Below are 12,998 nucleotides of genomic sequence, written 5' to 3'. Positions count from 1 at the left end.
ACGCTCAAAATTCACCCAAAAATGGGAGTGCGGCTTGTACTCCGATGATCAAATTAACAGTGATAGATAGGGTAAACGAGAGAGCTTGGAAGCTCAGGGCCCTGCGCTATGCTTTGTTGCCTAGCTCATCGTGCATGTTGTTAGAACTGATGGAAATGCTTTTTCCTTTGATTAGCTACATCATTGTATTGCAAAAGCGTTTCAATAAGATAATGAAGTAACGTGTTCTGCATACCTATGGGACCGGCGCTGACTCTGCCGATCACGGGCGTTCTGGAGTCCACGGGATGTCTGTCCTGTTGTTTCCTGGGACCGGCGCTGGCTCTGCCGATCACGGGCGTTCTTCTTCTTCTTATTATTATACTGACGGCAACTAACATCCATTCTGATTGCATTTACTCGTCTCCCTACTTCGTATTTCTTTCCAGAAAATCTCCCCATACAGCAGGGAGTCGTTTACATAATATGACTCCCTGTTATACATCTACATGACTGTATATACGTTATAATTATTATGCTATCGGCCTACATGCGATTGCCGGGCTGGTCGACAGGCAGCCCAGCCAGCCTGCTAGTGGGATCTCGGCCTCGCACACAAATCCACACAAAATGTTACTGCACTGAATGCATCCCCCCGATACACTTCGCATATATACTCATTCTTTTGATGGTACGGGACAGGTACGGGATAGCGCCAGGCATGTCGATGGCACAAACAAACAAAAATATTGTAGCCAGCTGTCTTTGCTGGTACGGTACAGTACGGGACAGATACGGGATAGCGCCAGGCGTGACACAAACAAACAAACACCAAATTAAAGCTGTGTGGACCCTGGCTAGCACCAGACGTTACTGAAGTAACGTCTTCTGCATAGCTACGGGAATAAGTACCCTTAGCATTGAGACGCTAACGGTAAAAGTGAACATTGAATTTTGCGTCAAATGGACTTTATGCGTTAGCAATCTGACGCTACTTCAACAGAGACTTCTGTGTGTTGGTGCTGTGAGAGTGTACCACAAAGACCCGGCTTATACTGCAGTGGCGCTTATGCTCCGGATAATAGCGTACTGGTCGGTGTTTTCAAAATGGTCAAAGAAATTTCTGAGAGTGTGTAGATGTACAGTAGGTAGAAGTAGGCTAGTACCTGTCTGCAGTGGAGCGGTGTCAATACATGATTGCAATGTTTTGTGACAGGGAGTAGTAATATAGTAGTATTTTACTACTCTCTGCTTTGTGCATACTGTACAAGTAGGCTAGTACCTGTCTGCAGTGGAGTGGTGTTAATACATGATTGTAATGTTTTGTGACAGGGAGTAGTAATATAGTAGTATTTTACTACTCTCTGCTTTGTGCATACTGTACAAGTAGGCTAGTACCTGTCTGCAGTGGAGTGGTGTCAATACATGATTGTAATGTTTTGTGACAGGGAGTAGTAATATAGTAGTATTTTACTACTCTCTGCTTTGTGCATACTGTACAAGTAGGCTAGTACCTGTCTGCAGTGGAGTGGTGTCAATACATGATTGTAATGTTTTGTGACTGGGAGTAGTAATATAGTAGTATTTTACTACTCTCTGCTTTGTGCATACTGTTTATCCACACAAGCAGCAACAAAACTGGATTCTCCACAGCACCACAAGATATATGTGTTGAGGAACACATCAAGTAAAGTAGTAAATGTACTACTTACAAGTTTGAGCAGGCCAATTGGAGTTATAAAATTGGACTTTGATGTATGTGCATGTGAGTGTGTGTGTGTGGGGGGGGGGGGGGGGTTGGGGCTTAGAATGTGAAGATCCTTTGTTTGAAAGACGTTCCTGCTCCATTTTTCTTTCTTTCTTCAGATACTAATTTCAGTGCGACGGCCGGCCGTGTGCAAGTACTGCTGGTACTATGGTCTGACCCTAACTGTCAACATTGCTAGCAAAGAACTGACGTGCAGTGAATGAAGCCTGATTGTCAATTCTTGTAAGTTTCAGTCCTGGATCAACAGTTGCTGAACCACAGCACAAACACACAACACAGGCACGGTTAGCAAGCACACCATTCCACTGATCACCAACTAGCGATTACCTTAGCCATCCTCTATGACAGTGAGTTTGTCAACTGTGTGGCATGCTGGACAGCTAAGTTCATGAGTCAAACAGTTTGCTTGAGATCGAGACTGTAGATGTGTTCAGGCGGTAACTAGATGCTAATTTAGACCAGAGACAGTTGTTGAAGGGGAAAGGATGTGTTGCACTGCAAGACCGGAGACAGTTGTTGAAGGGGAAAGGATGTGTTGTACTGCAAGACCGGAGACAGTTGTTGAAGGGGAAAGGATGTGTTGTACTGGAAGACCGGAGACAATTGGTTGGCATGGCAATGCAGAATTTTCCCTAAAAGGATTAGGTACTGAAGTATTTTTTACAGTGCTATGCAAGATAAAAAGTTTGAACTCTTATCAAGCTGTGCAGGACTTTAAATAGATGCTACAGGCTCAGTTCATACCAGTGGTGTACCCAAGGGGGGGGGGGGGGTGCTTTGGGTGCCCAAGTACCCCCTCAAAATGTTCGACATAGACCAACGTTCATGATGTACCCACAGGGGCATATCAACAGGTCCGGCGGCCGCCGATGTTTCTCCAAAAAAAAAGAAGAAAAAATGGCAACAAGCTCGTTTTCAACCATGCGGAGGGTCAAGTCCCACACAGTACAACCGGCCAGGAAAGGCTCAAACACATGACTCCTGATGTTCCTGAATGTCCACAAGAAACTGCTGGATGTCTAGTGCCTGAAGAGTGAATTTGAATGTGGAAGTGAGCATCAGCTCTCCCAATTCAGACAGTTTTAAAACCTCAAGTCTTTCATGATACCACAGTATTTGTTCATATCAATTCTTTTACAAGTAAAATCACCCTCTTCATTCAGTAGAGACAGAGTCGAGTGAGCTGTATTCCCGGTGCCAATAGGCGGGCTCATCACCCCTGTACGGCAACTTCCCCATGCCTAACCCCCAAAACAAAGTGAATACTGTTGTAGTCATACTGGGCGGAGTTAAAAATTAAAAAATTCCGACCTGTACAAGCTAAAAATCCGCCGGACCATTGGAAATCTGCTTCCTACGCCCCTGACCCATGCCACTAAAACTATCATAACTTTGCCACCATTAGTCCGATTTTTTTGCCTTTCACTCGCTGTCACTAGTTGATCATAGTTTAAAACCGTGTTACATGTACTTAAATGTGCCAGGACGGAGGGCTATCCATATCGTCAGGGCCTCGACTTGTTCTATTCCGATTTTCCAGAAACACTCCGATCAGTTGTTCCGACAAACCGACCGAAACGATTGTTCACAAAAGTGTACTAATTTGTTGTTTCGGGCCATTGAAATCCTAAAAAGGTTACGGCTTCTAAAAGGGTCGCTGTCCCTTCGACTCCCTGCCATTGAACACCTGCTTCTGATTTCTGCCAACAGAAAAGTGGTAGCCCTCTGCTACTATCCTGTTTGTGAAGCTACCACTGTCCATTACACCTGCTTCCTCTATTACCTGATTCTATTTCTCCATACCAGAAGCAAGAGTAAATAAGCTCATGGGAGCTTATTTACTCTTGCCAGAAGTTGTAATGGTAGTTTTACCTTCTCGCCCATTCAATAAGTTAAGTATGTTGTTACTACACGTAGACTACCTCTAATTCGAATACGGTATAATTCAAACATTCCGTGTAATTCGAATTTTTTCGTCGTGCCCATCTTCTGCAAGTCACTTAAAGTCAATTTTTTCATGAAAATAAATAAACACAAGCGCAACCTCAACAGTACAGGAAGAAAAGAGCAAAAAATGGCTGTGAACACAGTCGAGAGAGCAAAAAGGGCTGTGAAAACAGTCTAATACGGAGCCTCTGGAGGGAGTTCGAAAATGCCATGGCTGTGAACACAGTCTAGTACCGATTTTAATGATTCTCAAAAGAACCTAACCGATGCTGCTCATGGTAACCGCAAATCGGGCCGAGTCGTTTGCATCTGAGGATACTCGGTGCCGATGGCCTCGCAGACTGGCACCAGCAGCACGGATGAGGGCTAAGCTTAGCTTGCATCGGATGTACGAGATTGTGGCAGAGTACCGCTCCTGCTTCTTGTCGGCTGAGCTGCTCGCCGCCTTCTGCATGAGTGGGAGGAGCTCAATGGCATGCATGGGCATTGCCATCGGGTCTCCCTGGGTGGTGCCCTCCTCAGAAAGAAGACAGTCCCTATCGACGAACAACCGTGCGGGATGCCGGTAGGTGTTGGTGACGGCACCCGCGATGGCCGGACAGAGGTGACGGATGTTGTGCAAGAACACACTGCGGTTCAGCCTGTTGAACGCATTGCTTGCGTCTGCCAGGAGGACTGCTTCGGTCTCTTGCTCGTTCCACAGGTGCCGCATTGCGTGTATTGCTGCTCCCACTCCACATTCTTGGCCGCCACACAGCTGAAGCGACCCGACCGCCTGTTGGATCTGCCCTCCGATGATGGTGAGGATGGCTTTGCCTACTATCCTTCTGAGGACTTCACATATGCCAATTGGCCGCAGCCCGGACTTCTTATCCAGCGGCACCAAGTGGCATGCTGTGAATGGCTTGAGGGAGATTAAGTTGACGATTCCGGTGGCGATGCGCTTAGCGCAGGCGGCGATGCTATCACAAATCTGGTCCGAGGACGCTCCAAACGAGGTGCACAAACGTTTCCAGCTGGTAGAGTCCATGGCGGATGGGCCCGCTGCTCCATTTGTCCGTAGCACCGATTCCCGAATGATGTCTCTGTTCAGAGCTTCGAACAGCACCGGGTGCGGCAGTTTGGGGCAGGGGCCGATGATGAGGGCATCTGCATGCATGGGTTCCGCCGGCAGTTGCTTCTCTTTCAGCGTTTGCCTCACGGTTTTACCATCAGTGGAGGAGTCCAGATTTAGCAGCCCACCCAAAGGCGTTGCTGTCAGGGACTGGAAATCTGCACCCCGTTCACCATTTCTGATGAGGGTAGCGAAACTTCGCGCATCATCTGGACTTTGGACCCGTTTCCCGCCACGTTCCTTGGTTAGTTGGCGTTGGATGGTACGTGCCTCCCGGACAAGTTCATCGATGTTTCCCTCGTTCCACAGCTGCATTCGTCGGTTCAGACATTCCACATGCACCTTGCGTGTCAAGCAGTTGACCGGTTGTTGCAGTAGAAGACTGTGGCAGACCATTATTGCCTTCAAGGCTATGCCTTCTCCCGTTGCGTTTGTTCAGAACGTGTTGAGGTAGCGAGCGCTCAAGTCCACCACTGACCTGCCATGTGCACCCGATGGGATGGAGAACAGGTTAGGCCGGAAGTGTACGATTTCCTCGTACGCTGCAGATATGATCTGCCCTGTGTCCTCGGGGCTCAGCTCACCGAGTCTGAGTCGTTGGTCAGCTGGCGGGATTGGCGGTGTTGCAGCCCCCTGCCCACTAGCTGTGCCGTGCTCATTTGTGGGTTCCGGCTCGCTGTTGCTATTGAGCTGCGAGGAGCTCAGGCTCGCCAGGAGGGCGACCTCTTGTGCAGTTGGTTATCGGTCTTGCAGTGGAGCATTGGCATACGCCCCTGTCTACTACTATACACTGTGTGTAAGTTGATAACCTGTATCAGTATAGTAGAGTGTTAAGTAAAGACACATGTAAAGCCATTACAGTGTAGTTAGTGACTAAGAATGAGCATAGGCTGCTCATCCATGATTCATGATACATTCTCTTCTGAATATTATCAGTACTTTAAAACCTGCCTTCTATTCTCTCTTTCCTTCTTTCAGACACCACAACAAACGTGTGCACCTTACACACTGTACCGGCAGATGTAAAGGTTGCGACAGCGTAGCAAGAAAGGAACTGATCACTGCAGTGAATGAGGCATTGTCAACTCTTGTATGTTGGAGTGACCTGGATCACTAGCCAAGCTGAGTTTCTGGTAATCACATAATCCAGCTGTTCAACGCCTAGCAGCTGCTTTCATCTCCCGATGATAGCGGTGAGTTGTATTGCAGAGCCATGACTTCCATTGCTAGCTTCTGTATTCCTGGGAAAGTGTTCAATGAAAACTGGGCATACCGGTTTGAAGAAACAACAGCACCAGCAGTGGCCTATCTCAAATTCAGTTGTGTACTCGTGTGTGTGTCCGTGTGTGTGTGTTTGTGTGTCCGTGTGTGTGTTTTTGTGTGTGTGTGTGTGTGTGTGTGTGTGTGTGTGCGTGTGTGTGTGCATGTGCGTGTGTGTGTGTGTTTGTGTGTCTGTGTGTGTGTGCAGAAAACTACACAGACCATGACTGCAATGAAGAGTGTATGAAGCGTGCTACAATAACCAGTTTATCATCGTCCTGAAAGTACTTCAAAATGTCTAACAGTAAGTCAGACCAGCAGTCCACCATAATTGAATGTGCAGTATCTTAGCAACAAGCCTTTGGTTACATGCGATTACAAGAGCAAACAAGAAACAAAATTTAATTTCCTATCTAAAGTAGACAGGCTATAGAATGCAGATGCCTTATAGAGAACCAAACCCATCATAAAATATTTGTTGCTTACATCCGTTGAGCCGCTGTACGCAATTTCAAATGGCAAGCCGAAATCCGATGATGGCCGAGCCCTGGCAGTAGCAGTGCTCCTTACATCCCGAAAAGCTGCCTCGAGATATCACCACAAATAGAACAGGGGACCTGCCAACTTGGCTTTTCATTTGACTGTATTTGACTACCATCCCGCAGAGCCGTCCATAAACAAAACATCCATCAAATGTTTCACTTTGCAAACCTGCAAGAAAACATGGCTCCATACTTAAAGTACAGTTTTCCAGGGAGGTCGCTCCACATCAGTCGAGCTTGAGTATGCTAAGGAAGGGATGGCGGGGGGGGGGGGGGGGTGGGAGGTTACAATCATGATGTTGAGGTGTCCAAACATGACCCGGTTGTCATGGTGATTGGTTGTCCAGGATACTGTCTCAAAATTGCTGATGATTATCTGTCCATGCTGTTTCGATTGGTTCGACATTCCTGTATATTTGTTTTGTCTTTTCGTGTTCTTTAGACGGACCATTTGATGATCCCAAGTTCATTTCCTATATCTTACCCTGGATTTATGAATTGGATGCAACGAGCTTTCGACATTCTATGCAGCACAAAGGTGCGTTCACAAGAAGAAAACAAATTGAGACATTGGAGCATCTGGAGAACAACAAAGAAGCGCATAATTCTCACATCATCAGTCTTATAAGTCCTGGGCGCATAGGTGCTTATAAACTACTCTGCAATGCAATCCATGACTTGGGTCCATTGTATGATGAATTGTACCAAGAAATGCTTCTCCTGTTGCCCGTTGACCAGCCACCAACGGCCAAGACATCATCTCATGAGACAGGTAATTGATATGTCCGGAATGGGGATGGTCACAAGAATGGTCTTGGGATGTGGATGTACCACATACAGTGTGATGCAGTAGTTGATATGTCCAGAATGGGGAGGGTTTCAAGAATGGTCTTGGGGGTGTGGGTATACCACTTACAGTCTGAACGTCCCCAATTTAAACATTGCCATCAATCAAACTTCTGCTGTGAAGGGAAATTTTAGTTTTGTACCTTACCAGCAGAATTAAACTCATTACACCAAAGTATAGTCTACAGTACATTCAGAAAAAGATGATATCCTAGCTTTTGGCCAGAAATGGGTCAAATTTTGAGTTTTTTCTCAATTTTTTTGCAATCCCCATGGAATCCTCTTCCAATTGTGTTTTTGAAGTCTATTTCTCCAAAAAGCAAGCCATAACAAGAATAGGATTTCGGCCGGGTTTTGCCCCCAAAGCACTGAATTGGGGAAAACCATGAAAATCCAACCCGTGCACTCCACTTGCAGAACAGTGCATTTGAGGTTCAAACCCCAGTTGAGGTACCTTTTTTGGACCCTTTTCAAGTTTCGAATCTCGCATCACTGGCGAAATCACCAAGCACGAGTGCTCTCCGGGTCCAGCGCTCATCTTTTTCTGAATGGACTGTAGCTAAAAGCGAACTGTACCCCTCTTGCGGCCGCGATACACAACAGAAGGCCAGCTGTGTAGTAGGAGAGAATACTTTGTTCTTTCTCCAAGGAGACGTCTGGGCAACTGACGTATGACAACTGACAAGTGAATATTATCCAGGAAAGTGGTGCACTCATCAGGGCAAACGTGGTGCGCTTATCAGCACAAAATGTGCACGGGTAAGCGATACAATGCTGTGCCAATGGGGACCAGTGCGAGAAGTGTGTACAGAGCGGGTGACTATAAAGCCTAGTTCACATTTGACGGGGCACGACGGGACAGGACGTAAGGATCGACTGGAAGCGACGAGACAGTCTGACGGCGTCCAATGTGAACACAAGGAACGGGAACGCCGCCGTACTGCCATACAGATCGGGAAGCGACGGGAAGAGTTGGATCGATCCAACTTTTCATACCGTAGACGGGCGTAGACAGGTATGCAAGTGTACAAAACAGCTGCATTTTGAGTGTGAACAGGAGACGGCGTTGTGCGCCGACTACTCCCGATTCGTACTTTGGAAATTTTTAGCATTTCGAACCCTGTGCTTCCCATGATAACTCGCAGAATGGCTAACACGACTTGAGTTGAATTTTTGCAAGATACGGTCTGGTGTCACTTATGGTATTTTGGGATAGTTCAAGAGCGTGACAGACGAACTGTTTTATCATTCCCTGGAGCTTCTAATTTGAATGGCACACCTTTCGATGCTACTTTTTTGGTGTTCATGAAATACAGGTATTGTGAACTTGATTCCGCTTCATTCAAAAAGAAATAATTGAAAAGAAATACCGAAAATGAGAAAATAGGGCCAAAGGTCACCCTGTCATGGGCCGTGCCTTATGACTAGCGTCGTTCGCTGCTGAACGACGTAACAACTGCAGCATGTCGTGTCGTACGAATCGTCCAAGATTTTACAGCTCATCCCAGCCTTCCCGACAGGCCTTACGTCCCGTACCGTCAGCGTTCCGTCGAATGTGAACTAGGCTTTATGCATGTGAGTACACACCTGTTTGCAAAAGCGCAGCAGCGTGTACCACGATTCAGCAGCGTGTACCACGATTTAGCAGCGTGTACCACTATTCAGCAGCGTGTACCACGATTCAGCAGCATGTACCACGATTCAGCAGCGTGTACAACTCTATCCCCCACCGAAAAAGACATCCTCTCCTGAGGCTGAAAGCAAAACAAATGAAGCCCAAAATATTGAGGAAGACAGATTGAAGAAGACAGAAAGACGAAAGAAATGAATGTGAATGAGCATAAAAATGCGAGAATAAACCACAACATGTATGACCACAATTGTTGGACACGTGACGAGTAGCCGCACGCTGGACTCCGCGACGCTGCCGGGAGCGGTGAGACCGACGGCACTCACGGACCGAGAAGACAGTGGCAGCAGAACTGGGTATCCAGGCATCTTGCAGCACAGGACGCACACTGGACGGTTGACCGAAAAACCACAACACAGCCGATGGGGTTACGAAAACTCACAGAGAGACAAAGACGCACACAGAAAGAAACATGGACTGACACAAACATCTCAACCATTGCCAAAAATCAGAAAAGAAAACCACACGAAGGAATGGAAGAACAGCAAGGAAGAACACATCGACTGAAACAGAAGCAATTGATCAGTGAGGACACCAGATACCACGCAAACAAATCGGTTACCGATATGCATGAAAGATACTAAAGAAAAAATCACACAGCGCTACCCTGAATAGCCCCAGGTATCCACCCTGACAACCACAGGGATCCACCCTGACAAACACATGGATAACACCATAATAACACATATAACATATAGTACATCCGCTCGCAAAACAAAAAAAACAAAACCGTCAGGCACTTACAGTAAGTATCGTTTATAAAGTGACCGGATATAATGATATACCGGTTATAGTGATAGAACACGTCAAAATCAAAATCAAATCTGAAAAAATACAGCTAAAATATCGCTATATACACTATTATCGGCTATACCGATATATCGCTTATTGTGATGGCCTTCAGGAAGCAAACCATATCAAATGTACAGGAAAATATCGCATATAATGATCAAGAGTGATCTTTCTGCATGCTCTTGTCCGTTTCTGGCTGTGTTGCCTCTCACGATGATGTTGCCAACTCACGTACACAGCCACTCACATGAGTCATGTCTATTTCTGGCTCTACGCAACTCGTTGGACGCCGAGTAGATCTACGATCTACGTGAGCACGGATCCAGCTCAGGCTTTTTTTGGAGAACACGCTGAAGAAGCAGCCATGCCACATGATGTATCGAAGTTCTAGTACATGTACATATGTACAGTCTGTACTCGTACTGCACTGCCATGCACTGCTCTGTGTCATGCACCGGTACACAGTCCGCGGAGCATGCATGCACTTTGAGCATGCTTTTTCCAGCGTGTACGCATCATTTCATGTGCAGTCATGTGCCATGTGTCGGTCAAACATGCAAATCGGCTATAGTGATGCACCGGATATAGTGATACATTTTCGAAAATCAAAGGGGCACGTTATATCCGATATTTACTGTATTGTGACGCACATGTGACAACCAGCAACACCCAGAACCCACAACACCCGCAAGGCAAACCGATACAAATAAGAGCATGATCCCTCCAGCCCACCAGGCAGACCGTGGTTCACCAAGATCGGACGCTCGCCCACCCAGGTGAACTGAAGAGACCCACATGCCGGAACACAATACAAAATAAGACGCTCACGAAAAAATTTCAACCTGGATCTAGAACGAGAATCCTAGATGCATTTTCGCACCTCCCACCAAACGAGAATCTAGCAGCTTTGCTACATTTTCGGCAGTGCATGCCTGAGCACCACAGTGCTCCACACAGAACATGGAGAACAGTTTTTCAAGAAAACCCTGCCCTGTTTATTGTGTTGGACATTGTGAAATGCAGCTGTGGAGTATCGATGAGTGATACTGGCAAACTTTGAAATTATTTTACAACAAAGCTGTACACAGCGTCAATCGAGATTACTCACTTATTTGTTTCTTTTGTTGACGCCTTTCAGTTCAGTTCTTATGTAAAGAGTACAATCAGTGGTTCACACACGCACACACACGCACACACACACACACACACACACACACACACACACACACACACACACACACACACACACACACACACACACACACACACACACACACACACACACACACGCACGCACACACACACACACACACACGCAAGCACACACACACACACACACACACACACACACACACACACACACACATACACACACACGCACACACACACGCACACACACACACACACACACACACACACACACGCACACACACACACATACACACACACACACACACACACACACATACACACACACACACACGCACACACACACACACGCACGCACACACACACACACACGCACACACACACACACACACACACACACACACATACGCCTGTCCTGTCCTGTCCTGTCCTGTAGAGCCACTACCACTAGGGTCACGTGGGCCCCGGAGGGGCAGCAGAGAGAGCGAAAGAGCACGCCACCCGATGGCGCTCCAGATGCGAGACTAGTCGGAACCGGCGAGAGCAGATACACATATGCGGGAACTTGTCCCGTTCTCTGGCCATTGGACGGTGGCATTGCGTTGAACAGCGATGGCGGTTGCGTCCCTGGGTTGAGCGAAAACAACGATTGCAGGTGTCTCAGTGAGCATTGCAGCACCTCCGAGCGGTAGTGTCACCGGTGACAACAGCAGCTGGTTTTGTCGGTACTGGGCACGCGGTAGAAGCGGAGCAACGATGCACACCCACAAGCCTCCGCGGCTCCGGAACCAACGATGACACCGAGGGCACTGACGTGCACCTCTCTGCTCCAAAACCGGCTTCTGCCGTTCAGCCGTGCACTTGTGCCTAGCGAGGTCACCCTGACGTGCGAAGTGCCGGGCGCATGTGAAACAAGTCACCGGTGAGGGTACGAGGGGATCCGGGGCATCCCAGGTGTAAGCCAACCTCCAGTCTGGGCGAGAGTCACAGGCCACTCTGTACCAGTCCGCTTCAAGGTCCTTTACAGCGCAGTCTTTCCACCGCCGACGTGGGCCATGTGCCGGGCGACGAGATGGCAGGGTGCCGAACAGCAACTGTTTGGGCAATTGCACGTCGTCCATGCGGGCGACATGGCCTAGCCACTCGAGGCGCCGATGCTGAACCTTGGTGACGATGGTTTCAGAGTCACCCCACTACTCAAGCAGCTGGTTGTGTGATAATTATGTGGTCATCCCAGCAACGATGGCGTGTGATACCCAATATGGACCGCGCGCATCGCATGTGGAAAACAGACATGCGACGGAGGTCCTGCTTCAGCGGCGTCCAGCACTCGGACCCATGCAGGAGCAGAGACAGGACACATGCATTAAACACACAGCGTTTAATATGAAGATCTAAGTTCTTGTTCCTGAAAACTGATTGCTGCAGAGCACCACAAGCCCGGGACGCACTTGCCACCCGAGCGCTGATATCCTGCGAAGATCGGCCGCCACAGTGGATGATACACCCCAGGTACTTGAACTCCGGCACACACTCAATGTCCACACCGGCAAGCTGTATGGGTGCCTGGTCCGCAGCCGTGACGCCAGCTCCCGCAACCAAGAACTTGGTTTTGGTCGCGCTCACGGTGAGGCCAAACTCCGAAGCGGTCAAGTTGAACAGATCCAAGGCAATCTCAGCACCAGCACGCGATGTTGCAAACAAAGAGGAATCGTCCGCGAACTGTGCCTCTAGGGCGGTGGCAGCGGTGTCAGCCCGGCGTGCCTTGCGATATAGTTGACCCTCACCATAGTGGTAGCTGAACTGGAAACCAACGCCAGGAATACCTCTGACCCTCTGTTGCCACTTGGTGACTACTGCCCACATGAAGATGTTGAAGAGGACAGGAGCCATAGTGCAGCCTTGCCGCAA

The sequence above is a fragment of the Sycon ciliatum genome, chromosome 5, assembly GCF_964019385.1.
Source record: "Sycon ciliatum chromosome 5, ocSycCili1.1, whole genome shotgun sequence".
NCBI classification, from domain to species: Eukaryota; Metazoa; Porifera; class Calcarea; order Leucosolenida; family Sycettidae; genus Sycon; species Sycon ciliatum.
This window is presented reverse-complemented; position numbering follows the sequence as displayed.